The sequence below is a fragment of the Vulpes lagopus genome, chromosome 5, assembly GCF_018345385.1.
Source record: "Vulpes lagopus strain Blue_001 chromosome 5, ASM1834538v1, whole genome shotgun sequence".
In the NCBI taxonomy this organism is placed as follows: domain Eukaryota; kingdom Metazoa; phylum Chordata; class Mammalia; order Carnivora; family Canidae; genus Vulpes; species Vulpes lagopus.
This window is the reverse complement of record NC_054828.1, coordinates 19,676,211-19,703,553: the sequence shown is the minus strand read 5'-3', so window position 1 is coordinate 19,703,553 and position 27,343 is coordinate 19,676,211. Positions and strand designations below refer to the sequence as shown.

The window sequence follows — 27,343 nt, the reverse complement described above, 5'->3', positions numbered from 1 at the left end:
GGCTGTTGCTAATAGCATTACATGTTTCAGACTGAATTAACAATTAATCATCCATCCTTATCAGTTACTAAAGGGCAAGCCATCCATTTCATATGGAACAATTACATACCTTAATTATAAGAACTTAATAATGAATACATAACTTCTTAAGAAAAGAAGCCCAAGAAGTTTCTATGTCAGTTTTTCAATCATTTGCTAGCCAATCTCAACTTCCTATTATCTCATATGCTGAGCTTACTCCCTAAAGCAATGGTTCTCAAAGTGGGTCTCCTGACCAGCAGTATCAGCACCTCTATGGAATTTATTAGATATGCCCTATTCGAGACTGAACCAGAAATTCTGGATGAGTGGCCAAAAATGTGAGTTTTAATATCTCTAGGTAATGGCATGTACACTAAATATGAGGGCCACTGTCCTAGAGCAAGGTGATATCTAAAAAGCATGCATTAACCATGACAGACTGTAGATGATCATGGGAAACTGTTTATAGACCCTGTTAGCTATAGCAGACTCCCTCCAGTATTTATTATCCAATGTCCCACCCTGAAGGAAGATGACCTATTATTCAAAAACTGTTTTTAAGCACCTGTTTATCACCATATATAAAAGAAATAAGGGATATTCTGACAAATCCTTGCCCTTGGAAAAATTACATGAGAAATCCTTGTAGAGAACAATGAACACATCAATCACTACCAAAATCAGACCAAATAAATAAACAAATTAGAGCCAGTAAACAAATAAACCTTTAGAAGAAACTGAAGTATTCACCTGGCATGGTTACACACAAAATTTAAATGGTTATGTGAGATATGGGAATTCATCTTCACCTTCTATTCATTTAGTCCTATGGAATGGACCCTGGGTAGCCAGGGAGTAGCCGAGCTTAGCAGTCAATTTCTGTATCCAAGGGGAAGGTAGTCTTGGTTTGTGAATCAATCTCACTGCAGCCCACCCCACTTGATGGCCACTCTTGGCCATCACAGGAGGTATTATCAGGCTCAGCTTCAGCCCCAATGTCCTAAAGACTGGAAACAAGTTCCAGTGGCCTGCTTGGTGCCCTGGGACTATTTTCTGCTATGGGGAAATGCTAGTATCTCCATCATGTGACATGGTAGGGCCTTTCTTGCCCTGAAATACACTTCTCTCCATTCCACCACATCATTTATGATCTGAAATAGACTTGACCCTGAATCACACTTTACCAAATACAGCTGTAGCCCAGTTCAGGTCCCTGGGCTCTGTCCTATTTGGGCTTGGTTTGCTCTTCTTCTCAGGCTGCCCATAACGTGGTCATTTCAAAGTGTCTTGTGCCCAAGTCTATCTTTGTCCAAATAGATCTCCCTTGCAGGCTTTGTCTGGTCATCTGAAATCTCTGCTTTATTTGAAGTTACTGAAATTCCCCATTTGAAAATGTTGTCAAAGAACATAACACATTAAACCATTTACAGCCACTAAAATATTTTTGTTTGTTTTGGTTTTCATTGTATTTTGTTTGAGACTAGAGATGCTGTTCTTTATTTGAAATATCATCCCTGAATCAACAGACATTAGATATTTCTACCATTTCTACCAATTCTACCATTCCTGAATCAACAGACATTTCTAGAACAAACCACTTAAAATTTGCCCCAGGTAAAATAAAAATAAGCATTGTTAAAAACTCAATTTTAAAAAATTGTATTTCTTCAAGAATACAGTTATTAGATTATATAAATCTTCCTCTCATCATTTGTATATATTAACATAATATACATACTATATATAACATAGTTATGTATACAAACATATACAACATATATATTATATAACACATGTTGTGTATTACAACATATATATTATGTATGTGTATACAACTTCACTACCTCTCAATCTCTATGAATTCCAGTCCCCAACCTAGAATTTAAAATTCATGATGATACAGAGGCACCTGGATGGCTCAGTCAGTTAAGCATCTGCCTTCAGGTCAGTATATGATCCTGGGGTCTGCCTTCAGGTCAGATCATGATCCTGGGGTCCTGGGCTGGAGACTCACATTGGGCTCCCTGCTCAGCAGAGAGCCTGCTTCTCCCTTGCCCTCTGCTGCTTTCTCTGCTTGTGCACTTTCTCTCTCTCTCTCTCTCTCTCTCTCTGTCAAATAAGTAAAGCCTTAAAAAAAATCCAGGGTGGTACAAAGACTGCTAGAGAGAACCTTCAGAGGAATGGTCCTTCATGGCCACTAAGAGAATTCCTGAGAGTCATATGTATTACTTTAAGAGCAATGTGGAAAAAAATACAGACGTGAGAATCAGATAAACTTTGCAGATGATCTTTAATTTTCTTAAGCCTTGGTTTCCTGTTTCCTTATCTGTAAAAGTATATATCAGAATATCTACTTTGCAATGTTTGTGTTCAAATTAAAAATAAAATGTTGAACTATGCCTGGAACAAGAAAAGAAAAACAGTTCCTTTCAACTAACACATCTGTTAGCTATCAACTTTCCCAACTTCTGCAGGCTGTTCCTGTAGGCAGGTAATGAAATGGGTTCATTGGAGTATCAGGACAAGTAAGGGAAAGACAAAGAGCCCAACCATTGAGAATCCTGCCCAAACAAAGCAGAACCATGAAAATAACTCAAGGATCATTTTAGGAATCACAAAGTCTCCCACTGAACAGGACCTAAGAGGTCATCTCACACTAATTCAGAAGCTCTGGTGAGATGTTTCTCCCCACATTCTCTGTCAAAGAGAGGACTACACTGGGACTGTCAATGACTTTCCTGCCAAAATAGATGTTTTAGCAGAGTTAACTTCCAAATAATGCAAGCAAAGAGGAACTGCACATTACAAGCACCTGAGATGGATTTGATCTATGTACATATCATCTCCTTCCAGTGTCATATTTTTATGACTTGGCAGTGGAAGTTATTTTGATACAAGGTCTTTAATAATATCAATATTCATTCCTTTACTCTTTGATACACCCAATTAATATATTCTGCAGATGATCTGTCACCCGGTGAGGCTACTAAATGAATCAAGCTCATTAAGTTCTCCTCTTTTATTAAAAGCACAAGCCACATGTCTGCAATGTAGAAAAGCTTAATAGCTTTTTTTTATTATTATTATTAGTGAAGTCTGTTTCTGTCTCTTGTTTGAAAGCATCTTGGAAATAAGTCAGGACAGTAAAAGATATGAATCAAGGTAACTGGAGCCTGTCATGTAAGCCTGGAACAAATAACTCTATGCCTCCTCTGAGGGACAGCTGATGCACTGTTAGTGGGCTCCTGGCAAAACAGGTGTCAAAGGGGCAAAGCTCACCTGCCATTGGGTTAGGTTTCTTAAACCACTTCTGTCTAAAAAACCATTATTTAAATCTTCTTTCTAACAAAAAAAAAAGGGGGGGGGAGGAAATCCTAGATTACTAAATGAAGAAAGACTCCCTAATATAAACTGGCCCAATTGTTCTCAACCCTTATTGTATATAAGAATTATCTGGAATCTTTTAAAAAATATAAATGTCTATTATTAAACAAAATGCCAATAAATCTCAAAGGACTAAAATGGTACAGAGTCTGTACTGTCACCACAGCTGAATTAAATTAAAAAGAGAGCTCTCGAAAGCCCCAGTTAGAAATCAAGCAACAAATTTTTAAATAATCCACAAGTCAAAGAAAAAATTATATGTAAATTAGAAAGTATTTTAAATTGAATTATAATGAAAATATCCATTTCCATGATAATGGAAATATTAGTATTTGTGGGATATAGCAAAAGAAGTGTTTAAATATAAATTTAGGGATCCCTGGGTGGCGCAGCGGTTTGGCGCCTGCCTTTGGCCCAGGGCGCGATCCTGGAGACCTGGGATCGAATCCCACATCAGGCTCCCGGTGCATGGAGCCTGCTTCTCCCTCTGCCTGTGTCTCTGCCTCTCTCTCTCTCTCTCTCTCTGTGACTATCATAAATAAATAAAGATTTAAAATAAATAAATAAATAAACTATTTTAAAAAAATAAATATAAATTTATGGCTTTAAATGAATATAATAAAAAAGAAGAAGAATTTTAAATCAGTTTGTAAGTCTACCTTAGTAAATTAAGGAAAGAAGAGAAATTAAGCCCCAAACAGCAAAAGACAGGCAACACTAAAATTGAATAAAAATCAATCCAATAGAATGTGGATAAACAAGAGAAAATAAATGAAATAAAAATATTGGTTGTTTCTGTCCTTCAAAAAGATCAGTAACATTGATAAACCTCTAGAAAAACTGACCAAGAAAAAGAGAAAAAGAGACACAAATTATTACTATCGGAATTAAAAAAGAGAGACATCACAGAGATCACAAAGATATTAAACAAAAAACAAGGGGATATTATGAATGCATTATGACAATAAGCTATAAAACTTATATAAAATTTATAAATTCTTTGACACAATGAATCAAAACTGACAGAAAAAAGAAATAGAAACCTTAACAGCATTATCTGTTAAAGAAATCTAGTGAGCAACTAACAACATTCCAATGAAGAAAGCTCCAGGCTGAGATGGTGTCACTGGTAGATTTTATCAAGCATTTAAGGGAAAAATACTACCAGTCTCACACAAAGACTTTCAGATCATGGAGGAAGAGGTATCACTACCCTACATATATTCTGAAGCCACAACCTGATACCAAAACCACATGCTGTCATTATAACAAGAGAAAATTATGATCAGTAACCCTAATAAACACAGACAAAAAATATTCAACAAAGTACTGGAAAATCAAACCCATCAAAAAATAATCAATGTGCAGGGTGTGTGGGTGGCTTAGTCAGTTAAGCATCTAGCTTCAGCTCAGGTCATGGTTAGGGTCTTGGGATCAAGCCCTGCATTGGGCTCAGTGCTCAGAGGGGAGTCTGCTTGTCCCTTTCCTTCTCACTCTGCCCCTCCTCTCTGCTCATGCACACTCTGTCTCGCAGATAAATAAAATCTTTGAAAAAAAATGAATGTAATATACTGTGACCAAGCTTATCAGGCAAAGAGAATAGAGAAGAAAAATCATATGACCTTTTCAGATCATAAAGATAAAGCATTTGACATCATCCTTTCAGCATAAAAATTCTCGGCAATGAAGAAGAAAATTTCTTCAATCCCTTTGACAATAGGGAACTTTGAAAAACTTACATCGTACTTATTAGTGAAAATCAAATGCTTTTTCCACTAAATTTGGAAATTCAAGTAGAATTTAGTCAAACAGATAGGAAATGACTTCTCTCAGAAACCTGAAGCACTATTTAAAATGTCTCAGGCCACACAGAGAGTAGTCAAGCCACCTATTCCCAAAAACGGTCATCCAGAGCTGGTATGAGAGATACCCATTCAGTTTCAGAGTTTGTAAAATGGATCCTCAGCAACATCAAGAATTTTCAGGACTCTGCACATAAGGGAAGGCATCCAGTGGAGTGACCAGAATGCCCCAATACTTCAAGTATGTCAGAAAATCTGAGTCCAGTGCAGCAATCCCAAGCAGGTGAAAGTCCAGAAGGAGCTTAAAGAGATGAGGAAAGTTTAAGAAGAAAACTTCTTAAGGAAACCCAAAGACAAGCCCCCAGTCCAATAACAGGTTAGTCCAAAGGACTGGGAAGCAGGCACCAGGAGGGAAGGCCACGTTTCTAGATCTAGAGGTATCAGAGCAGAGACCCAGGGCAGCCCAGACCTAAGGGGTAGTTACTATCTGAATCTTCCCTGAAGAGGCAAATCAGCTTGTCCTTACTCCTAGGGAAACTGAGTCCACACTTAGCCTCTTCTCCACCTTTGACTACCCTAAATGTCCCAGAAGGTGTGGGATATAAGACAGCCAGGAGAGGTAATTACCTGTCTCTTGGTGTCTGCCTGCAACTTGGGACATAGCAGGTGGCAGGTACTTCAGAATGTTTCCCAGTGGGCCCTGGAATGCTACAGAAGTCTCAGAGTGTGGAAGGAGAACCTACAGGATCACCTGGACATTTCTTCTAGAGAGAATGGCATGAGTAGGCAGTTGGAAGAAAGGGGAAGCTCTGGATTCAGGCTGCCCAGAATTTTCTATGTCATTTTAAGCCATGAAAATACCTTTTTCTAGAGCACCAGAAATGGAAAACCCCAGTAAGCCTTTACCAATCATATTTTAGCAGACCTACAGTGCAGCTTAATCTCTAACTAGTCTTATCCCATAACTTTGTAGAAAGGCCCTCAAATCTCTGAGGCTCCTGTACTTGGAAACAGCCGTAGACATGCAGCAGGTTCTTAGCCAAACTTTTAGACTTAAACCTCTAGTCAAACTTTCAGACTAAAAATCCTCATGGCAATTTGTGTGGCCCTTAACAAGGTTTATAGAATAGCATGAAAAGGGCAGAATCCTTCACGCCTGAGCGTAACAGCTGCTCTGAGCCATTGCCTCCCTCCCTCGCCATCCCTGCAGGAAACTTTGTGCTTGGGACATGGAGTGGTAGGAGTAGAATCTTTGGGATGGGGATCACTGTGGTAGGTGTGAGGGTAAGGAGGGCACAAGATGCAGGTATGCAGGTACTTGTATTTGTTGTCCTGGTCCTTCACTGTGCACTAGGACAGGGCTACTCCATTCAAACCCTCACCTGGTATTCTAAACTAGATGATATACAAACACGAGTGGGAGAAAGAGAGAAGAGAAGGAATGTTAAAGGAACAGGGCCAAGGAGACAGGAAAGGGGAAAAGAGATTGGGCTTTTCGACGTGTTTTCAAATGTAAAATTAACAAGAAAGAAGCCACAATCAACCACAGCAGACATATTAAAAGATCAAAGGAAATTTAGAAACACATATGTGGAGGAAATTCATGCTTCACAAGCTGGACATGATCAGAAAGTTGACAGGTTCCCACAGGAGATGAGAAGGTCCTAAGAGGTTAATGACTGCAAGATAAGGTCTGGCTGAGTTACCCCAAACTGCAAGGTACTTTGTGGCAGCAGTTGCTGATGTCTATTTTCTATCATAATGCGTTTTTGTGATAGTTAAAAAAAAAAAAGTCCATCAAAAACCAAATTGAACCACAAATTAGCAGTAAACAAATATTCCAACAAATGCCATGTGCTTTTCATTGTTCCATCTTGTCTTCTCTGGCTCCTTTTTTTTAACCATTGGGATGTGAGAAAAACAAGTGTGTCCTCCCCACCCCTCCAAGCTGACTTAGCAAGGCCAATGTTTATGCCTTCTCCTTGGAATCTGATGAAGAGAGAGAGCCTAGCTGGGGTCAATTCGTGAAAGGGCTGACTCTGAATATGGCTGAATGAAGAGAAAGAGGTTGCAAAGGGTTCTTGCTATTTTATTCCTTTTACACACGGTGATCATGTAAATCTTTGTCTTCTGGTCTTCTCTACAATGTTAGAAACCTACCCTCACATCTTCCTGTTGTTCCTCTTTATAGGCTCTGGATGTCTAGCACCAAAGATTCAGAAACAGCCACATCCCCAGCAATAAGCTATGGACACCAGGGAAATTAACGAGGGCTGCCAGGGAGCCAGGATGGCAACTGAGTGCTTGCTGCTGGATCAGATAGGGCACCTGTCACTCTGCAGAGCACCATGCCAAAGCATTCGGAGGCCAGCCATTGTGAGTCTTGTGTTAGTTAGCAAGGGTTTTGCAGGCCAAAGTTTGGGGAGGTAGAAGGCGATTCACTCCCAGTTCAGGACTTGCTAGGAAATGTTAGAAGCTACCCAATGAGATCTGTGAACCTGAAGTCTGTCAAAAACAGAATAGGCGGGTTTTCAAAGAGAGCATCTGCATTGGGTGATCTCAGCACCAGTGAGTCCAGGAAGCCGGGCTGATAGGGGCAGGGTGGTAGGGCTTGGAGATGCAACTGCTTCACCCAGAAGCTGGCTCCAGATGCTACATCCACCTGATTAAAATCCACAGTGGTCTCAGGCACAACCTATCACATTTCCTATACCAGTTAAATTGGCCTCAGAATTTAGAGAATATGATTATAACAGGAGAAAATCATTCCAGAGCTCCATAAATTGTTTTTCAGAAACTTGGCAAATTTTCCTGCCGCGCCCCCCGCCCCCCGCCCGTGCACTGAGGTTGATCTGAAACAGCATCTTACTTCTAAAAACAAGAAGGACAATCTACAGCCTAATTGAGCCTCTCTATGGTACGAAAATCCCCCCAAAATGAGGTTGTGCTTACAGGATCCATGTGTTTTCCAAAAGGATTCTCAACATTAAGTCTTTGGAAATTTTTTGCTTGATTTGGTCTAACTTTGTATGTCATCTAACATTTTTTTAAAGAAAAACTGGATTAAGAGTAATTCCATTGGTTTATAAAAGCATGGGGATTGTCAGAGCCCCAATAGGTAGGTACAATTATTATTATTAAAGTGCGGCTCTTCTTGTTTATCTTGACTTCCCCGGAGCTTCTAAGGAAGGCTGTCTGTACATTAATATCAGTGTGTAGGAAGGAAGCCCTGATATTTATAGCTATAGCTGTAGAGGTCAGGTTGGAAACTGTCTTTCTGGAATAATCTGGTTTAGGGATGGAAAGCCACCCTAGCACACTGGAGGTCTGAGGTACCACAGGATACCATACATGTGGGTTTTCTTCACAACAGGTGCCTTATGAATTCAGTTGGCAGATAACTTTGGGATTTGGCTGTATGGTGTGGATGGAAATTACTTGTGGTCTATCTTTAATCATCGGATGGTTTAGTTAAGATTACACCCGATAGCAGAGTTTGGTAAAATCCTGCCTGTAATTGTTCTGTAGTTAGATTGTCAGAGAAAAGAATAACACTGTGACTCTTAGACACTGGACTGGCATCTATTTTATAACAAGTCTGTACACAACTTCTGTTTGACTTTTGCTTTTCTTACGTTACTCATCCACTTTCTGCAGCTAATAAAGTCTAGCTCCACCAGACAAGCTCCCAGAAAGGAGACTGAAGCCAAAGCGCCATGTCTCACAGTGACCAACAGTCCCATTTGGCCTGCTAAGAAGGATTTCCCAGGATGTAGAACTTTCTAAAATCAGTAAAGACCTGGGAAACAGGCCCAAAAGTAAACAATGGGACCAGGCCTAAGGAACAACTGATTCCATGAAGTAAAGTTGGAGTGAGGCTGGGAGGATATGGTTGTCTGCAAGCAGTTGTACATATGTCCCTGTACTTCTCTAGTCACCCATGATGACTTAGTGAACTTAACTGCTGTGTGTTTCCCCCCTCTTTTGTAATTTGAAGGTTTTCACTGGACTTAGCATCTCCCAAACTCCATCTAGCTCCACAGCTCATATATGGCTATCATACACCATTGAGCACACTCAGGGAAAGTTGACAAAATCAAAAGAAGCAAGAGGGCAGCTCTTTAACAGACCACATTGTATTAGTTACTGGAGAAAAGAAATTGGTGTTATAAAACAGGTTTATTATTAATTTTACTAATTAGAAAGTTAGGCAACGATACTAACCTTTTATAGCACACTGGAGCACATAGCTTTTTCACTTCTACTTCCAAATAGCCAACATCCCCAGAACATCTATTATCACTTCCATTTTATAATGAGCAAAGGGAAGCTCTGATAGGGTAAGTAACATGCAGCTGGTGAGCAGAATTAAACATGAGGAGCAGAGGGCGAGGCAGGATGGCCCGTCTAGTCCTAACCTCCCCAGCTACAGCCCTGCAGGAGTCCTGGAGGGCTCTGTTGGTTTTCCCCATGTGAAGTGGGGCGAGGATGAAAACATTTCCTTCTCATATGACTGTTTTGAAGATTGAAAACATGCGGGATGCCTGGGTGGTTCAGTGGTTGAGCGTCTGCCTTCAGCCCAGGGTGTGATCCTGGAGTCCCAGGATCGAGTCCCACATGGGGCTCCCTGTATGGAGCCTGCTTCTCTCTCTACCTATATCTCTGCCTCTCACTCTCTGTGTCTCTCATGAATAAATAAATAAAATCTTTAAAAAAAAAGAAAAAATGTACCTAATGCCTCAGAACAGAGCTTTCTACATCCAACTTCTTAGCATTTAGATCTTGTCACTATCGAATAGGTGGGAAAGCTAGATTTGAGAACAACAATGCATATTTACTTAGCAATGACACACAGTCCTGAAGTCTGTTTTCAAACCCCACTCCACACTAACTGAATATAGAATCCTGCCTCCTATTTTGAATTAACCTCAATGCCCATTTCAGTATTACGCCTGCTAAAACAAAACTATTTTTTCACTTGTCGATATTTTTATTTCTAATGCAAAGGCCACTTAAATTCTGCCTTATGTTGTACTCAATTCACAAATGATTTACTGACACAGAGTGAGTAGAGAAATATATTTTAAACAATCTCTACACCCAGCATGGGGCTTGACCATATAACCACAAAATCAAGGGGCACACACTCTACCAACGGAGCCAGCCAGGCACCCCTGAGAAGTATTTAATATAGCAAAGTAACTACTATAGATTGGTTACTCACAACATTTAGTAAGTTTCAGCTAACATGTTCCCCTTCTGTATATATAGGATACCTACTCAGCTATTGAAAATCAGAGTAAAGTAATTTTGTTCCTGGATGCTGATTACTTGTACATTTAATTTTTTTTAAAGAGTTGGTTAAAAGGAACAGGAAAAAAAATGCTGTCCCTAAGGATGATTAAAATTATTTGTGCACAAATGATTAAAAAATGATAAACCCAGTTAAAATACTAAATTATAGATTCATATCTTCCTTGAAATGCTGGTATTTGAAACCAAAGAGGCCACTTCCAAATTATCATAAGTAAGCTTGAAATTCTGTGGCTGATATCCATATCCTTTGACCTAGTAATTCCATTTCTGGGAAATCTTTTTAAAAGAATACATGAGAAAAACTTAGACAAAAAAAGGGACATTCCACCAGTATTTAAAATGGTTTGTCTGCATGATAAGTGCAGGTTAAATAATTAATACAGTTGGAAAATTAATATTTATTATATATTCAAATATATATACATTATATATATTCAAAATTGACTACTTTTATGTTATAATATTCAACAAAATGGCAGAACACATTTATGCACAGTGTGATCAAACACTACAATGTTAATAGTGAAAGCCTTTGGGTAGTGGGTGATTTTTACTCCTTAACATTTTCTCTAATTGCCATATTTTATACAATAAGCATGCACTCTATTCAAAGTGGGGAGGGGAAGATTAAAATGAATACATCATGCAGATATTTTCAATGTCTTTGGCTTCTGTTATTCCTAAGTCATTTTTAAACTACCTGTGGCTTAGCCTCTTACACTGTCTGGGCAGACAGGCCCTCTTCATGCACACCAGTCCAGCCAGGTTGCAGGGAGAAGAGATAACAACACTCCTTAAATAATTTCTAATGAGTGGTAATTCATAGATATGAGAACATCTGATCCTTGAAGCCTTCCTGGAGTAGGACTGGTCATCACTGTCGACGGATGAGGGAAGTGAGCCTGGGAGTTGGTTGCTGCTCACAGACTGGGCTCCCACTGGTAAGAACCAGAACTGGCAACCCAGTCAACCTCATTTCAGAGCCCTTTACCTTCCTCTGTTCAGCTATGAGGCCAAGCAAGATGCTGTGCATAAAATGCTTTGAGAATGACAAATGCTATCGAAACAAAAAGACAAGAGTGTCCCTGTGCTATTACCAAACCAAAAAAGAGAGAGAGAGAGAGAGAGAGAGAGACAAGCTCTCAAAAACAAGTGTACCAAAATTTAATTAAATCATTTATATTTAAAAAGATACTTTTATTCAGAAATTTCAAAATGCATTTTCCAAGTATCTTTAGAATTTCTACATTAACAGTACATTACGGTACATTTCTACATTAACAGTAAGGTCTAAATACAAAAAATAGAATATAAAATCTGAAAACTTCTATTTTTCAAGGGCAGTACTTTTTAAATCTTTTGACAATAGCAGTGTCAACTGTACAATGAGCAATACACCACAATTAATAGTAATGTATCATCTCTAAGAAGTAAAATGCATCTCCACACCTGGATGAGATGCTTTGGAATAGTCCTTCCACATCTACCACAAAGAAAACCTCTCAGTGTACAAATGGAATGAGGTATATAAGGAGGGTAAAGCTGTTTAAACCTACCTAATGAAGACTGAGTAATATTCCATTATATATATATAATATATATAATATATTGCTTATGTACATAATATATATTATTAATATAGATATATGCACCATCTTCTTTATCCATTCATCTATTGATAGACGACTAGGATGCTTCCAGATCTTGGCTATTGTAAATAATGCTGCAATAAACATAAGGGTGCACATATATTTTAGAATTAGTGTTTTCATTTTCCTTGGATACATACCCAGAAGTGGAATTGTTGGATCATATGATAGTTACTTTTAATATTTTGAGGATCTTCCATACTGCTTTCCATAGTGGCTGCATCAGTTTGATTCCTACCAACAGTGAACAAGGGTTTCCTTTACTCCACATTCTTGCCAACACTTGTTATTTCCTCTTTTTTATACTAGCCATTCCAATGGGTGTGAAGTGCTATCTCATTGTGGTTTTTATTTGCATTTCCCTGATGATAAGTGATGTTGAGCATATTTTCATGTGTCTGTTTGCCATCTGGATGCGTTCTTTAGAATAATATCTCTTCAGAGGATGGAGGGATGGGCAAAGCAGGTGAAGGAGATTAAGAAATACAAACGTTCAGTTATAAAATTGATAAGTCGTGGGAATGAAAAGTACAGCACAGGGAAGATGGTCAATAATACTATAATATTGTTGTATCGTGTCAGATGGTGTCAATTGTCATCATGGTGAGCACCAAGTAATGTATAGAATTGTCAAATCACTATATTGTACATCTGAAACTACTATAACATTGTATGTCAACTATACTTGAATTAAAAATAAACTAACATAAAATAAAATGGGGAAAATATTTTTTAGAAAAGGCAGATTAAAAGAATATTGAAAATAAAGCCTGTGTCCCCTGGCTGCTCCCCTGGAATTATAACACATAAATCCAGAAGTCTCCAAACTGTTGATCACATGCCTCTATCATTAAGAAATTTGGAACACACATTATCTACGTAATATATTTATAAATAGTAAATCTACACTTCTATCATTCATGAAAATCTCAAGACCAAATACACACTTGAGATGAGATTCACTGACAATAATATTGGATATAAATATACATATCAGTCTTTCTGGTTATTTAGAATTCCTTTCAATCTAATTCTTGAAGAAGTTGCTAGATTGTCACAGTTTTTATCCATATTGAGGCTGATGAAATATTCCACTAGGAATAGGGGTGGGGTGGTGTTATCACTCTCTCTTTCCTTTTGCAGCTTTCCTGGAAGTTTTGGTACTATCCTCAGACTGCAGCTTTCTTGCAGGAAGCTACTGTAAGCCTCATCCATGTTGTGAAGGTTATTTTAGCCAAAGGTAGGCAACAGAAGGCACAAAAATGCTTTATTAGGCACATACATATTACAAGCATACATGGTACAATACATCGATATGTAGCACAGAGGATGTATTATAAATCCCATAACATGTAACAGCTGGACATATGAACCAAATGAAAATACCAGTATCAAAACATATTTTGAGTAATTTACATAATTTATTTAAATGGTTTTTATTTTCTAGTTATACATTAATATATTGCACATTCCTCTAAAGCTCCTCACTGGAGACCAACCTTTGACCTACATATCCATGTGATGTCTCTCCTTCCTGCATTGAACGGTCATGGAAGACACAGTTTATTAATTTTTGCATCCACTGTGCCTCATGTATGTTCTTAGTACATTTTTTGGATGAATGAATGGGAAGCATTGGCATTTTATTTTATTGAAAATATCTAGTTAGGGGCACCTGCCTTCAGCTCAGGCAAAGTTGGTTAAACATCTGCCTTCAGCTCAGGTCATGATTCCAGGGTCCTAGGATTGAGCCCCACTTCACCACTTCAGGCTCCCTGCTCAGTGGGGAGTCTGCTTCTCCCTCTGCTTGTGTTCTCTCTCTCCCAAAAAAATAAATAAGATCTTTTTTTAAAAAAATATAGTTAAAATTATTAATCTTTAATCAAATAAGAGTTCACTGAAAATAATGTATTTTAGGAGTAACTACTAAGGGACAGTATTGATTTTTCTCAATTTTTATTTGTCATTCCCTCAAGGACATCATGTTATAGGGCATGACTAGAGCCCTCATCACCTCCCTGCCTAAGCCACTTTATGTCAGGTCCCATGAGCATTTCTTTAGAGGCTCCCATTCTAGATTACTGTCTCTCTAGTTTTTTTCTCTGTACTGACTCACTGAGCAGAATATTATAATTTTCTTTTTGATTATACAAAGATAAGTATATTTTTATCTTAAATAAGACTAAGTATTCAAAGTACTTTCTAGAAATATTTCAATGTATATAAAATGAAAAAATTAATAGCACCAATGTGCTTTTTCAGGTAATTTGTCAGTTTACCAGTCACCTGTTTAGACATAGACCAGTCTTTAGGGTCCTACAGCCTCAGAAAGTACTGATAACAATAGTTAATAGCTGATACTCGGTGATTATTTTTCATGGTCATATTAAATGCTTTACAAGCTCTAGTATAGGTCCTGTTATTATTTACACTTTTCCTACACAGAAACTGAATCCCAGAAAATTTAAGTCACTTGTCAAAAGCAGCTTTTACACTCAGGATATCTGTTTCTAGAACCTGTGCTCTTAGATGTATGTTCTCCTGTCTACTTTCAAAGACCCTTGTAGACTACTCCCCCCAGTAAACACCAATGAGAGGTGATGTACTCATCAAAATGTGCTAGCAGTTCTACTGGGAACAAGCTTCTGTTAGGCCAGGTAGAGTCTTCTGACAGGCTGAAGATGACCAACACATAAAAATACTGACTAAAACTAGCCTTCTGTCCAGGGTGCTGAATAAGCAATTGTTCCAACTGACAGTGGAAAAGTACCAAAATTTTAAATAACAAGTTCACTGAAAAATATTTCATGTGTTCACTGGAACAAAGCCAGAATTTTGATTAGTAGCATTTTATTGATTCTACCCCTTCATTCTCCAACAGGATACCACACCCCTCCAGATGGAGACACAGCTTTTAATTCTTTTTGTGTCACTCATTTCCCAACACAGCACAAACCACAGTATTTGGCACATTCTCAAATGTTCAGAGATGAATTATACATTTTTACTTTGTCTTATTTAATTTCCTCTGCAGTCATGTTAAGAAGGGCTAGTATGTTCACAGAAAGTTCCTAACAATGAATTGAATGAATGAGTGATAAATGATTTTTCCAAAATCAGCTTTAAAACCCAGTTATCGTAAGCTTGGTGAACCAAGTTAAAACTTTATTATTTATATATGAGTGTACGTAAGAAAATCAACCACTTCTTCAGCAATGTAAAATAAAAATAGGCAGCCAGGGCAGTCTCTTCAGCTCTTAGCTAACAACGACTATGAGGAAAACTGGCTTCACTGGAAGACGTGAGAAAATTACAAGCCAGGGTCGAGAGGGCAGATGCCTGCACAATTTTATATTTCTCCAGACAGTGGGTATTAGATATATTTATGGTCTTTCAGAGCAGAGTAGTCTGTAATGCAATTTTAGGTCATCTAATTGAGAAAGAAAAATGGGAAATATTTTCCAGACATCTCTGCTTAAGCCTTCCCTGGATCCATGACATTTGTATCAATACAGGAAGTCATGGGGATAAATTGAATTTATAGACTTGTGAAGAATAAATCAATTTCCCATGGAAAAACCCTAGTACCAGAGCTTATACGTAAGCTTCCTCCTTGGCTATTTTTATTTGTACTTGCTTAGAGTGTGGTACAAAAACAAAGAACTGTGACATGTCTAAATGAGTCATTTTGAGCAGCAGAACCATTTGAGAAATTTTTCTCTAATAACGGAACTTTCCTATTTCTACATTTGCTTTGATTACACAGCAAGCTATGGAATTCCAATAACACTCGTTTTTTTCAATCACTTGTAAGATAGTGAAATAGGACAAAGGAAAGTATTTTTAGTCATTTGTCTTTGTAACATGAGTTCACTTTCCTTCTTATATTTTTCTCTTTAGAGTAAAAGATGCATTTGAAAATATTGAGAAATTGTGATGGTTTAGAGAGACCTATATGGATCCAAGTGACTAAAACGAGCAATGTTCACATCTTAAATAAATAAGACATTTTTCCATGGTGTGCCAGGAAAGGTTGTAGCAGGAAACAGATGGTCACTCCTATGAGCAAATACAAGAAGTTCAGTGTCAGGATTAGTCCCTACAGTGTGGGTTCAGAGGAGCCTAAGAAGAAGGTGGTGAAAGTCACCAGAACTAGCATCAACTGTAGGTCCTAAGGGGCAAGAGAAAGGGCTGAGATGCCACAGGCTGTCACCATGGGAGAGCTGAGTGCAAGAAGGCAGGCCATGACCAGACTCAAGATGCCCCAGAGAGGTGGGACAATATGCCCCCTCCTCTCTGTCCCCTCTGCAGCCTCTCACTGGTACAAACACAACCAAAAATTGACAAGTAAAAGGTAAAGGTAATTTGTCCAAGAGTGATCCATGCAGACTGATCTCCAAGCAATATAGCAGGTCACCTTCTAAGTTCCATGGAAAGCTGCTAGAGCCCAGTGTTTAAGACCACATTTCCTGGATAACCTCATGGCTTGGGCTCCCAAAGCTGGTGCTCCTCTAACACACGCAAACACTCAGCTGAAAGGCAAACACCAGAGTCAAAGTGTTCGGCATATTGTGCATCTGAATAGATCTGTGTTTCCCTAATCATGCAGCTAAAAATGCCACAACCCAAGGTTTTATTACAACATCCAACCCTGCTAGACTTCCAAGTATTGCTCAAGAAAGGATGGAAAATGAGCATCCATACTGGTCCTACTGATGTCATCTTCCTGAGTTTTCCCTATCAGGGCCTGATATGGGTGCTGTCTCATCATTCACTTGTTTACAGTGAGTAAGGAAACTAGGTTAATACAATGCAAAGAAGTCAGCCTCCACACACACAAGATGGAAAAGTGTGCAGATTTGATTTGGAGGGGTGGGCTGGGCTGTGCCAGACAGTATACTGGGTTTTAGGGTCTCTCTCTCTCTCTCTTTCTGTCTCTTGATTTCCACCTATAACTTATTTCACCCTTGTGGCAGCACTGATTGGGGCAGAGGGAGAACAATGTTGATTAATTGATTTTTGTCATCTCTGTTAAAGAGGGCCAACTTCAAACTTTCCATCAAATTTATGTTCCGCAAGTTTTCAGGGAATTTTAGGCATGTGCTCCCTCTTCTACTGAACATAAGTCAGGAATAGCAATATTAACAATTGCACTAATAGCCATCATGGCTACCACTTATAAATTTTCTGTATGTGCACAACATATTTCACATTTTTCATTTAATTTTCTCAACAACCATCATTTCATATTTTAAGTATGAAAAAATGGAAGCTTTAGAGAAGATAAGTAACGTGCCTCTATTCACAAATCTGGTAAGTGGCAGAGTTTGCTTCAAATCTAGGTTCAAACTCAATTACTAAACTATACTCCAGCACACTAATTGTAGGATTTTGAAATGGCACTGACCTTGAAGCCAAAAGACCTTGTTCTTAGCCCTGGAGACAAGCAGGTGACATCCAGGTGTCTGAGGCCATGTGTGAAGGAAAAAAAGTATGGAGGCCATAAGATGTTGAAACTGAAGAAATCTTTAGAGACATGAAGTCCAGTTGTTTGTTTGGAATATCTGTCTTTATTTCCTGATGTGATACCTGGTAACCTAGAACCCTGACACCGAGGCTTCTGAGCCAAGCTAGCATAGATGCTTCTAGAATAGCCAGGAAATATATGGCCCAGCATCACTGGTGACACCACAGTCCGCAGACACTCTTGTCTCTGAGAAAGGAAGTATGAAACAGTATAGACACTTTTCTCAGTTTTTGCTAACCATTTTACCCACTCATCACCCACACAATTAATAGAAAGTGAGACCCCCTACCATTTCCCTTTAACTGATATTGTGACAATAATAGAGAGAGATTAGGACCCCTGCATGCATGCATCTCTGAACCTCAGCATAGATGCCCAATCTCTCTACATGCACATCTTCATTTATAACACAGTGATGACAACACCTTTTCTGTTCTACCTCAGGACTAATATAAAGATGGAACAAGAGAAGGTATGTAAAGTCTAAAACACACTAAGTGGGATCCCTGGGTGGCGCAGCGGTTTGGCGCCTGCCTTTGGCCCAGGGCGCGATCCTGGAGACCCGGGATCGAATCCCACATCGGGCTCCAGGTGCATGGAGCCTGCTTCTCCCTCTGCCTGTGTCTCTGCCTCTCTCTCTCTCTCTCTCTGTGTGACTATCATAAATAAATAAATAAAAATACCTTTAAAAATAAATAAATAAATAAATAAAACACACTAAGTTGTAGGTCTCTGATCAAATAGTTCTTATGTATTACGGCCTTGCTCCATGCCTGGCATAGTGTTAAGAGAGACAATGATAAGGATTGGAACTGTTAAAAAAGCCTTGAAGTCTTTAAGAAAGAAAAGCTATTCCTGCATAAAATGGGTGCTTAATATACTGTCTTCCCATGCTAAATGAATTTGATTTGTTGCTCACCTCCCAGTGGGCTCCTGAATGGCTGCCCCATATGAAACAGTTTCAGGAGAGCAGCTGTGTAAAAAGATCAGAGCTCTGTGATACCATATCTCCTGGGGTCAATATGCTCCCCTATACTTTAAATGGGATGTCAATATATTTCACTTCTGACTTTAGTAGTCTGATTTGTGACCAACATATGGCTATCCACAATTACTTAGAGGAATATCTAGAAATACAAGGGCCACTGAAACAGGCTGTGTTTGGAAACTATGAAACCCAATGAGTTTCAATACTGTGCTAATTCTCAAGAGAGAAATTGCTCATCCAACTCCACTGATTAAATCCTGCTGTTTATTTAAAGATGAACATAAAACTTTTGGGAAAGAAATAAATGATTAAAAATCACTTTAAGTTTCCAAGCCATTCACAGCAGAGTAATGACTACAACTATTTCCGCTAAGTCTATTTTTAATCAACTCTTCATTTTAAAACTCATTTTGCTCTGATTTTTGTTTTAAAAAATGGACACCATGGATCGTGTTGATTTTCTAGACTACAAATCCATATATGTTAGGGGAAATTTCTTATTGAGAAGCATTGAAGATTGGATCTCAATTAGCTGGCAACCGGAAGGACTGTTGTTTTCATTATATTCAAGTAACTGAGTGACTTTCCTTTTAGCAAGTGGCACAAATCCCTCTAAGCTTGAGTTTTATTATTATTTAATGAGTGAAGGAGAGGAGCCAGATGATTTGTCAGTTCTCTTCCATCCCTGATATTGTTGGGCTCTAGGATTCTTCCCAGACTGGCTAGTTTTAGCCAACAGAGAAAGCAGCAAAGATAACTAGAGTAGAATCTGTGGCATTGTGATGTCAGTTGACCCATGACAGTGTGTTTCTCTGTGCGCGGGACTTTCCTGGAAGGTGCTATACTGACTTTTGCTCTGCTCATATTTTTGTAGTTTTTGCATGTTTGGTGGTTCCTCTGCCTCTCTTTGCCCCATTAGCTCAGTGGGGTCCAGAGAACCTGCAGCCAGTTCTTTCTAGCTGAGACCTCTGAGGCAAAACTGATGACAAAAAGTCTGGATTCATCCACAGAACCACCTCTCTGTGTCTGCCCCATTGCACAGGGTTATGCCTGGGTTCAGTTAAGCAGCATGTGGTAAAGCACTCTGTGCTTATGAGGGGAGAGCCTCCTTGGGAGAGAATTGTTACTAGCCCCCTATTGACCAAAACTTTAGTACAATTTCCCTTGTTGGTTTTTTTTTCCCAATTCTAATAATAATAATAATAATAATAATAATAATAAGCCAAGTTTTCATCTGTCTTTCCTTGATAAATACTTGTTGTCTTTTCTAATTATATAATTACTGCCTTAAGACTCCTTATGGGCTTATGTATTATGGGTGGAAAAATATAGTTTCCTGAAAAGAAGCGATGTGGAAAGGAAATGAAACAAGACCTCTCAAGGTTGTGCTTAAGGCACAGGAAACTGACTTATAGGCCTGAGTTGGGGTTTTGCTTTGTTGTGGGAGGTATGCAGAGCATAAGAAGGGCCTGAATTATACTGGAGCAAGACAGGACCATTTTGGAGGCCACAGTGAGAGGTAAAAGAGGTGGAAAAATGACATCAAGAGCCATCCCTTGGAGTAGTTCCTTCAGTTCCCATTATGAGGCTTGCAGGGCGATTCCTCTTCTTCATGAGTCCGTGGTATCCTTACTAAAATTACTCATTTGGTGATATGTGATAGAGTGGGTCTATTTTTCAGACTTCTTGAAATATACACAGGATAAAAATGGAGGCTACTTAATGGATAGTAGCTCATATGGTTACAGATGGTTGTGCCCATAATTTTCCCCAGAATTTAACCTTTGGAAAGGAGGATTGTGTCATTCAGTCAGTTTAATTGGCTGAAAGGGAATTGTAATGCAAACAAAGGGAGGGGTCAATTGTTCTAGGAATTTGCAACATGATTTGATTAAATATATAAGTTACAGAAAATAGGGCTACCTGAGCATTTTGCTGTGGAACTACTGTGACTGTGGAAATAGACATTATAATCATAGGATGGTAAAAGAAGACATTCATTCAACATATAACTCATGCATACTTACTTTGTGGCAGGCACTGTGCCAAGCGCTGGGTATCAGGTTGAAGAAGCACATGTGCATGTTGCCCCCCTCTAAGTGTTCTCCACCAGAGAGACACACACATTGAATAACTTAATTACTATTCTAAAAAGTGCACAAATAATAAGCAAGAATATCACAGGGACATCTGCCTTAGTCTAGGATATCAGGGAAACTTCTCTGAGGAAATAATATTTAGCTCAAATCTGATGGTTGGGAAGAGATAATTTACAGGAAAAGGAAGAGCAACAAAAAGAGCACAAATAAAGGCCATGAGGTAGCAAGCAGGATGACACAGTCATAGAAAGGAACTGGGAGAACAAAAGAAAGAGGGGTGGGGTATTCAAGAACTTAAACTACTTAGTCCAAAAACTAAGGTGAACAACTTACCCCAGTTTGTCTTAGATTTTCCCAATTTCACAACTGAGAGTACTACATCCCCAGAAACCTCTCTATCTCAAGGAAATGGGGACCAGTCTCCCAAGACCATCTGATTTTAAGGCTGAGAGGCCCAAGTGTTGGGAACCTCCTCTGTCCTGGGTACACCAGGACAACTGGTCACCACACTTCATGGTCATAGATAACCATCAGTGGAAATGGTACACCTGATTTGAGCTATAGGTGATGGGCCTTGACTGGCTGAGGGAGCAATGCCCAAGCATTGCACAACTGGGTGTCTAAGGGGAACTTCCACTGAGACAAGAACCAGGAAGGAAGTCAGTTTGGGAAGTGAACGATCACAAGCTCAGTGTGGATATGCTAGGTTGAAGGATCAGTGTATCTTCCTGATCACGGGGCTTACTAAGTATCTGGAACTCTGGAAAAGCTCCTGGGTAGTCTGGATCTGTGAGGGAGAATCTAGAAAGGAGATAATTACCTGGGAATTATCAAATAGTAGCTGAAGCCTTTGGGAATGATTGAGAAAAACAAAGGAGATTGTGGAGGGGGAAAGGAGTTAATGACTAAGGCTGGAGTAACTTTAACGTTTGAAGATTTAATAAAGGTGGAGAATTAAGAAACAGGCCTGAGGAGATACTGTCAGAAAGGCAGGAGGGAAACAGAGCAGTTGTCATGCAACAAATGGCTTCCAGGAAAGAACAAAGGAAGGATTGGTATTTTGTCCAAAAGGAGTCTCAAAAACCACCAGTGACTTTTACAAGGTAGAAGTCATTGTTAAAACTATTTGTACTTTCATAGTCAAAATTATTAATTATGCTTTCAAGTATAAGTTAATAATATCAATTCCTGGTGCATATGAACCATTTGGACCCTCAAAAAAGTAACAGGTTGCACCGAGGAAGGAAAAAATTATATATATATATGGTTTCTACTCAAGGTACTTTGATTGTGCAAGGCATATTAACTGCAAACACTGCAAAAATGCAGTGATTTTTCACAAATATACAGAAGATGCCTCATCTTAAAAGAGGTATTACACTAGGGATTTAAAACAACTCTTTCAATAAAGAGTCAGAAGTAAATATTTTAGACTTTGAAACCCAGAAGTCAAAATCAAGGTTATATGCAGGTATTATTATTTAACAAGAGAGAAAATAAATTCCCACAAATGTTATTTGTTTGCTTGTTTGCTTATATGTGAATTAGTTTTCTTAAAACAGGTCTACCACGGGGCGCCTGAGTGGTTTAGATGCTTCAGTGTCTGCCTTCAGCTCAGGTCATGATCTTCAGGTCCAGGGCTTGAGCCCCACATTGGGCTCCCAGTTCAGGGAGAAACTGCTTCTCCCTCTCCTTCTGACTGCCACTCCCCCAGCTTGTGCGCTCTCTCTCTCTCTCTCTCTCACTCAAGTGAATAAATAAAATCTTAACAAAAAAACAACAAAAAACAAAAAACAAGTCTACTAGTAAAAAGAATGATTTGGAAAAAAAAAAAAAGAATGATTTGGGGATAGAAGGAAGTTAACTTAACTGAGGTTCAAAGCTAAGGTTCCAGAATCAATGCTGCCACTTTCCTTGCAGTGTGAAGAAAACAGATGTGAAACCAGGTCTGCCTACCAAGGCTTTGGAACCTGGGGGCTGCCAGATATCCAAATGTCAAATCCAGCTTTGTTGGCCATCCTGTCTGACACGTTGGACCCATGCCAACATTGACATTACAAATAATGAAAAGGTTGTTAAACTTCTCAACCCAATAAAGACAAAGAAAATCAAGTGTGAAATAAAAATTTTGAAGAATTTATGAGGTGATCCCAACATCACCTCACTGGCAGGCATTGTGAAAGATTCTGTATCACAAAGCCCACTTCAGTTTTTGAACACATGAATAACACAGACTTCAAGCCACTGTACCACTGTTAACAGACAATGATACTTGGTTTACGTGTATGAGATCCTGAAGGCCCCGGAGTATTGTCACAGCGTAAGACAATACTTCATGGGAAGTGAAGCCCCTTCATGTCATGACTGGTCATGAGCACAGAAAGCTATGGCTAACAGACTCTGGATTGGCTGAGTTTTACCATCCTGCTCAAGAATATAACATCCAAACTGCTTTCTGATACTTCAGAGGTCTTGAGCTACTGTAGACTATCAGATGTATGATTCTACAGAGGTTGGATAGGTAGAGCTTGGGTTGTATGTGGCAAGCATGATCTTCTGGAAGGAGCCATTTTTCCACTGACATAAAATTACATTCAGTCAGTGAAGATAGCCTAGGTTCTGGGGTCAGAAGATTATATATGTCGTATGACTACACTGACAAATATAACATGGAATTTGACCCACTTTGCAATGATATCCTGGGCAGATGCTCCTGTAAGCAATGGGAACAGTTTGACCACAATGCAAACCAGCAGCTTGTCAGCCCTGAGGTCTTCGATTTTCTGGACAGGCTTTGGCAATCTGCCTTCAGTCACCGCTTAACACAAGACAGGCCATAGATCACTCCTATCTCCATGCTGTTGTGAAGGACTAGGCTTGAATGGGCTCATCTAGCATATGAATGGGCTCGTCTACAATGGATGGGTGCAGTACATCTGTCAGCAGTGCCAATGTGACATCATGGATTTCTTTAGTGCCAGCTGCTTCACCCCCTCGGACCTCTTGTGTGCTCACCAGTGACTATGGCTGCCAATCCCCCTGGAATGCCTACTCCTGGCACTCATGCCCAGCAGTAATGGTGCCCTCTGGTTCCTGATCCCTAAACTGAGGTAGAGAGCCCATTCTTTTCTCCATGCAGCTTTTGCCTGGTAGGGAGGGATGAAATACTTCAAAAGCACCTTATAGGGGAAAGGATAAAAAATGAGTGGGAAAAATTAGAGAGGGTGACAAAACGTGAGAGACTCCTAACTCTGGGAAACAATCAAGGGATAGTGGAAGGGGAAGTGGGTGGGGGGATGGGGTGACTGGGTAATGGGCACTGAGGTGGCACTTGATGGGATGAGCACTGGGTATTATACTATATGTTGGCAAATCAAACTCCAATAAAAAAATATACATATAAAAAAATTTTAGGGACAGCCTGGGTGGCTCAGCGGTTTAGCGCCACCTTTAGCCCAGGGTGTGATCCTGGAGTCCCGGGATCAAGTCCCGCATTCAGCTCCCTGCATGAAGCCTGCTTCTCCCTCTGCCTGTGTCTATGCCGCTCTCCCTCTGTGTGTCTCTCATGAATAAATAAATAAAATCTTTAAAAAAAATTTTTTATAAAGATGTATAAATTAACAATAGGCCAACAATTAATTGCTGCAGAAAGGCCATTGGCGGAGAAAAAGAATGTTCATTAATTTTATTGGTAAAAAGACACATTTTTAAATCTGGTTTAAAAAGTTGAAATCTAAAGAGTTCTGATGAAGATTAAAATGTTACAAAATTAATTCATTAAACAAATTAAAATAATTTAAAATTTTAATCCAAATTGATTTAATGCTCCCAATAAAGAAAAACTAGTACATTGTTTTATGATTACGGTTAAAAAAAAGCACCAAGTCTGAGCCATTGCTTGTGGACTTATAGTAGTTCAGATCATTTTTAAAAATTACAAAAGCTTATTTTTTTCTTAATTCAAACTTTTTATAATTCAAGGATCCTCTGAAAAATGACCTAACATTTGAATACTTCATAAACAAATTTTTTTTCTTCCTTTTAAATTCAATTCCTCATCACTAAGGGACAAAGATAAATCAGCCTCAGTTTCCATGACTGCATTTGGGTGGAGATTACTTCCCACATTCACCATTGTGCCCCCATCATCCCATATTTAGGGTGGTTTGTTTCTCATGCTCTTCTCTGGAAACTACAAAAATGCAGCATCTTCAAGAGAGATGGGAAGAAAGGAGGAAGGGAGGACCCAACCAACAAGAGCAGTGCACTGCTAGCCACTTACTATCACTGTCCTCCAAAGGTGCTTTGGTGGGGTTGTCCTGATGAATCTATCGGGAATAAACCTTCATTCATTTCACCAAGCTGTTGAAAATCTCACCAAAGTGTAGACAGGACCTGAAAACTTCTGTTCAGTAGTAGGAATCATGTCTTTCGCTAAATCCAACTCACTTATAATTTCAGTTTCAATTTACTTAAAAAATTTAATACCTTCCCTCTCAGGCTCCTTGCCTTGGTCCTATCCACTTTCATCTCCCATATATATAGCTGGTAAGAGGGGGGAAGGCAAAATCTTTTTCAGTTTTTTTTGATTTAGCTATTTTTGAATTGTTACTGGGCATAGCATAATTCTTTTTACAAAAGAAACAAATTACAAAAGAGACATTGTCTATGTAGGTTTCAAGTTAGTAATGCTTTAAGATCTAATAGAAGATGTGGCAACTCTGAAGTTCATTTTAAGTTTCTTGCCTTCTTTTCCTCCTATCCTCCCCTTCCCTCACAGCCATCCAGTGGGAAGTCCTGCCCCCTGGTCCTGTAAATGCATCTGACAGGTAGGAGCAGAGCTGCTACATCCAGAGAATGGGAAATGGTAGCCCCTTGCTGTGCTACAGGGAGGCAGGGCTGTGAGAAGAGAGTTTTTAGTTTTCCCCTATGCATGAAAGTCCTTCATATGTGAAATTTCAGTGTTGGAATTCGTTGGTGTAAAAACAGGTTTGGTTTTATTACCAAGAAGAGGTGTAAAATCCCCATATAAAGGTTTCACTGGGTGGGTGTCTAACACTCACATCTGAAGAGCCTGTGGTCCTGTTTTGTGGAGGCCCCCTGCGACACCCATATTTACACACTTCTGGTTCCACCCAGAGTCCCAGGAAGGGCCAAAGCGCCTTTAAAATCACCACAGCCAAAGTATCTCTAGGGATTAAGTATCCTTCACTCTTTTACTTTGTGTCTCAGCAGTGCCAGGAATTGAGGATGGAATAGTCGCCAGTTCTTGTATGTTTGTGTGTGTACAATGGATTTTCCATTGTAATTCAACAACCTAAGTTTATCAGGTACTTTACGGAGTGAAGCCTAGCTTTCTAAGTACAATATCAAAACAGTCAGCTCTGTATTTTCTGCCATGATGTGATTACCAGAGCTGCTTGTAGGAACTAGGAGAAATTCTTCCAACATATTTGAAGGCCTGAAGTCTTAGATCCATTCCCCTACCTTTATAAATTCACAAGCTTTTCTCACCTGGTGTCACGGGTAACACTTCTTAACTCTAAAAACTTTATCAAAGTGGTAGCTTGAGTAAATATAATGGTAAACTTTACAGGAGGCTAAAGCCTCATTTTAATTTGCTTCTCAACCAAAGGGAAACCATTCAGACTGTGTGGCAAGATGATTTTCTTCCTTTTGGCCCCTTATGGTGGATATTTCCTGGTCTCAACCTGTGTATGTCCTAGAATGCTGTGGTAGCTACCATGTTGAATTGTGCAGAAGCTAAAAGCAAGGGATGTGCCAGAAAAGCAATTTGTGATTACCTTTGCACTGGATTGGAATTTGAATGAGACACTTGGGGTTAATGGAGTCTTTCTTTTGAGGTGGGAAGGAAGGAGAGTCAATCAAGACTTCACAACCCACCATTGTAGCTCAGAGAATCTAGGTGTGGCTGAGGCTGATGTGGAGTGTTTTGGAAGCTGGACATCCTAAAACACATCAGACCTTGCAAGAAATTGAAGGTGAATGCAGAGGACTCTGACATGCCACTCAAGAGCCTTTTAAAACATGTATGTAGAGGGTTTTTAAATATTACTTAAGAAGTCACTCAAGAAGCATGAAAAAAAAAAAAAGACCCAACTCCCAGCTGGGTGAGTGCCAGGGGAGGCGGGAGGGCTGGGGCAAGGTTTTATAGAATAACAACTTTTAAAAATAAATAAATAAATTCTAGTCAGTTAACATACAATGCAATATTGGTTTCTGGAGTAGAATTTAGTGATTCATCACTTATATAGAACACCCAGCACCCATCATAACAAGTGCCCCTCTTAATACCGATCGCCCATCTATTCCATCCCTTACCCACCTCCCTCCATCAACCCTCAGTTTGTTCTCTATCATTATGAGTCTCTTATGGTTTTCTTTCCTCTCTCCTTTCCACCCTCCCTCACAGATGTTCATCTACTTTCTATAATTCCACATATGAGTGAGATCATATGGTGTTTGTCTTATAGAGTAACAAAGTCTGTGTTCTTGTAAACTATCTCATCGGTATCCCTTGTATTGGCACAGTATTT

General features: G+C 39.2%; 1 pseudogene; it reads left to right on the top strand.

Annotated features, from left to right (window-relative positions):
• Positions 1-249: 249 nt before the first annotated feature.
• Positions 250-23,863, top strand: LOC121491738 (annotated as a pseudogene).
• Positions 23,864-27,343: the final 3,480 nt, after the last annotated feature.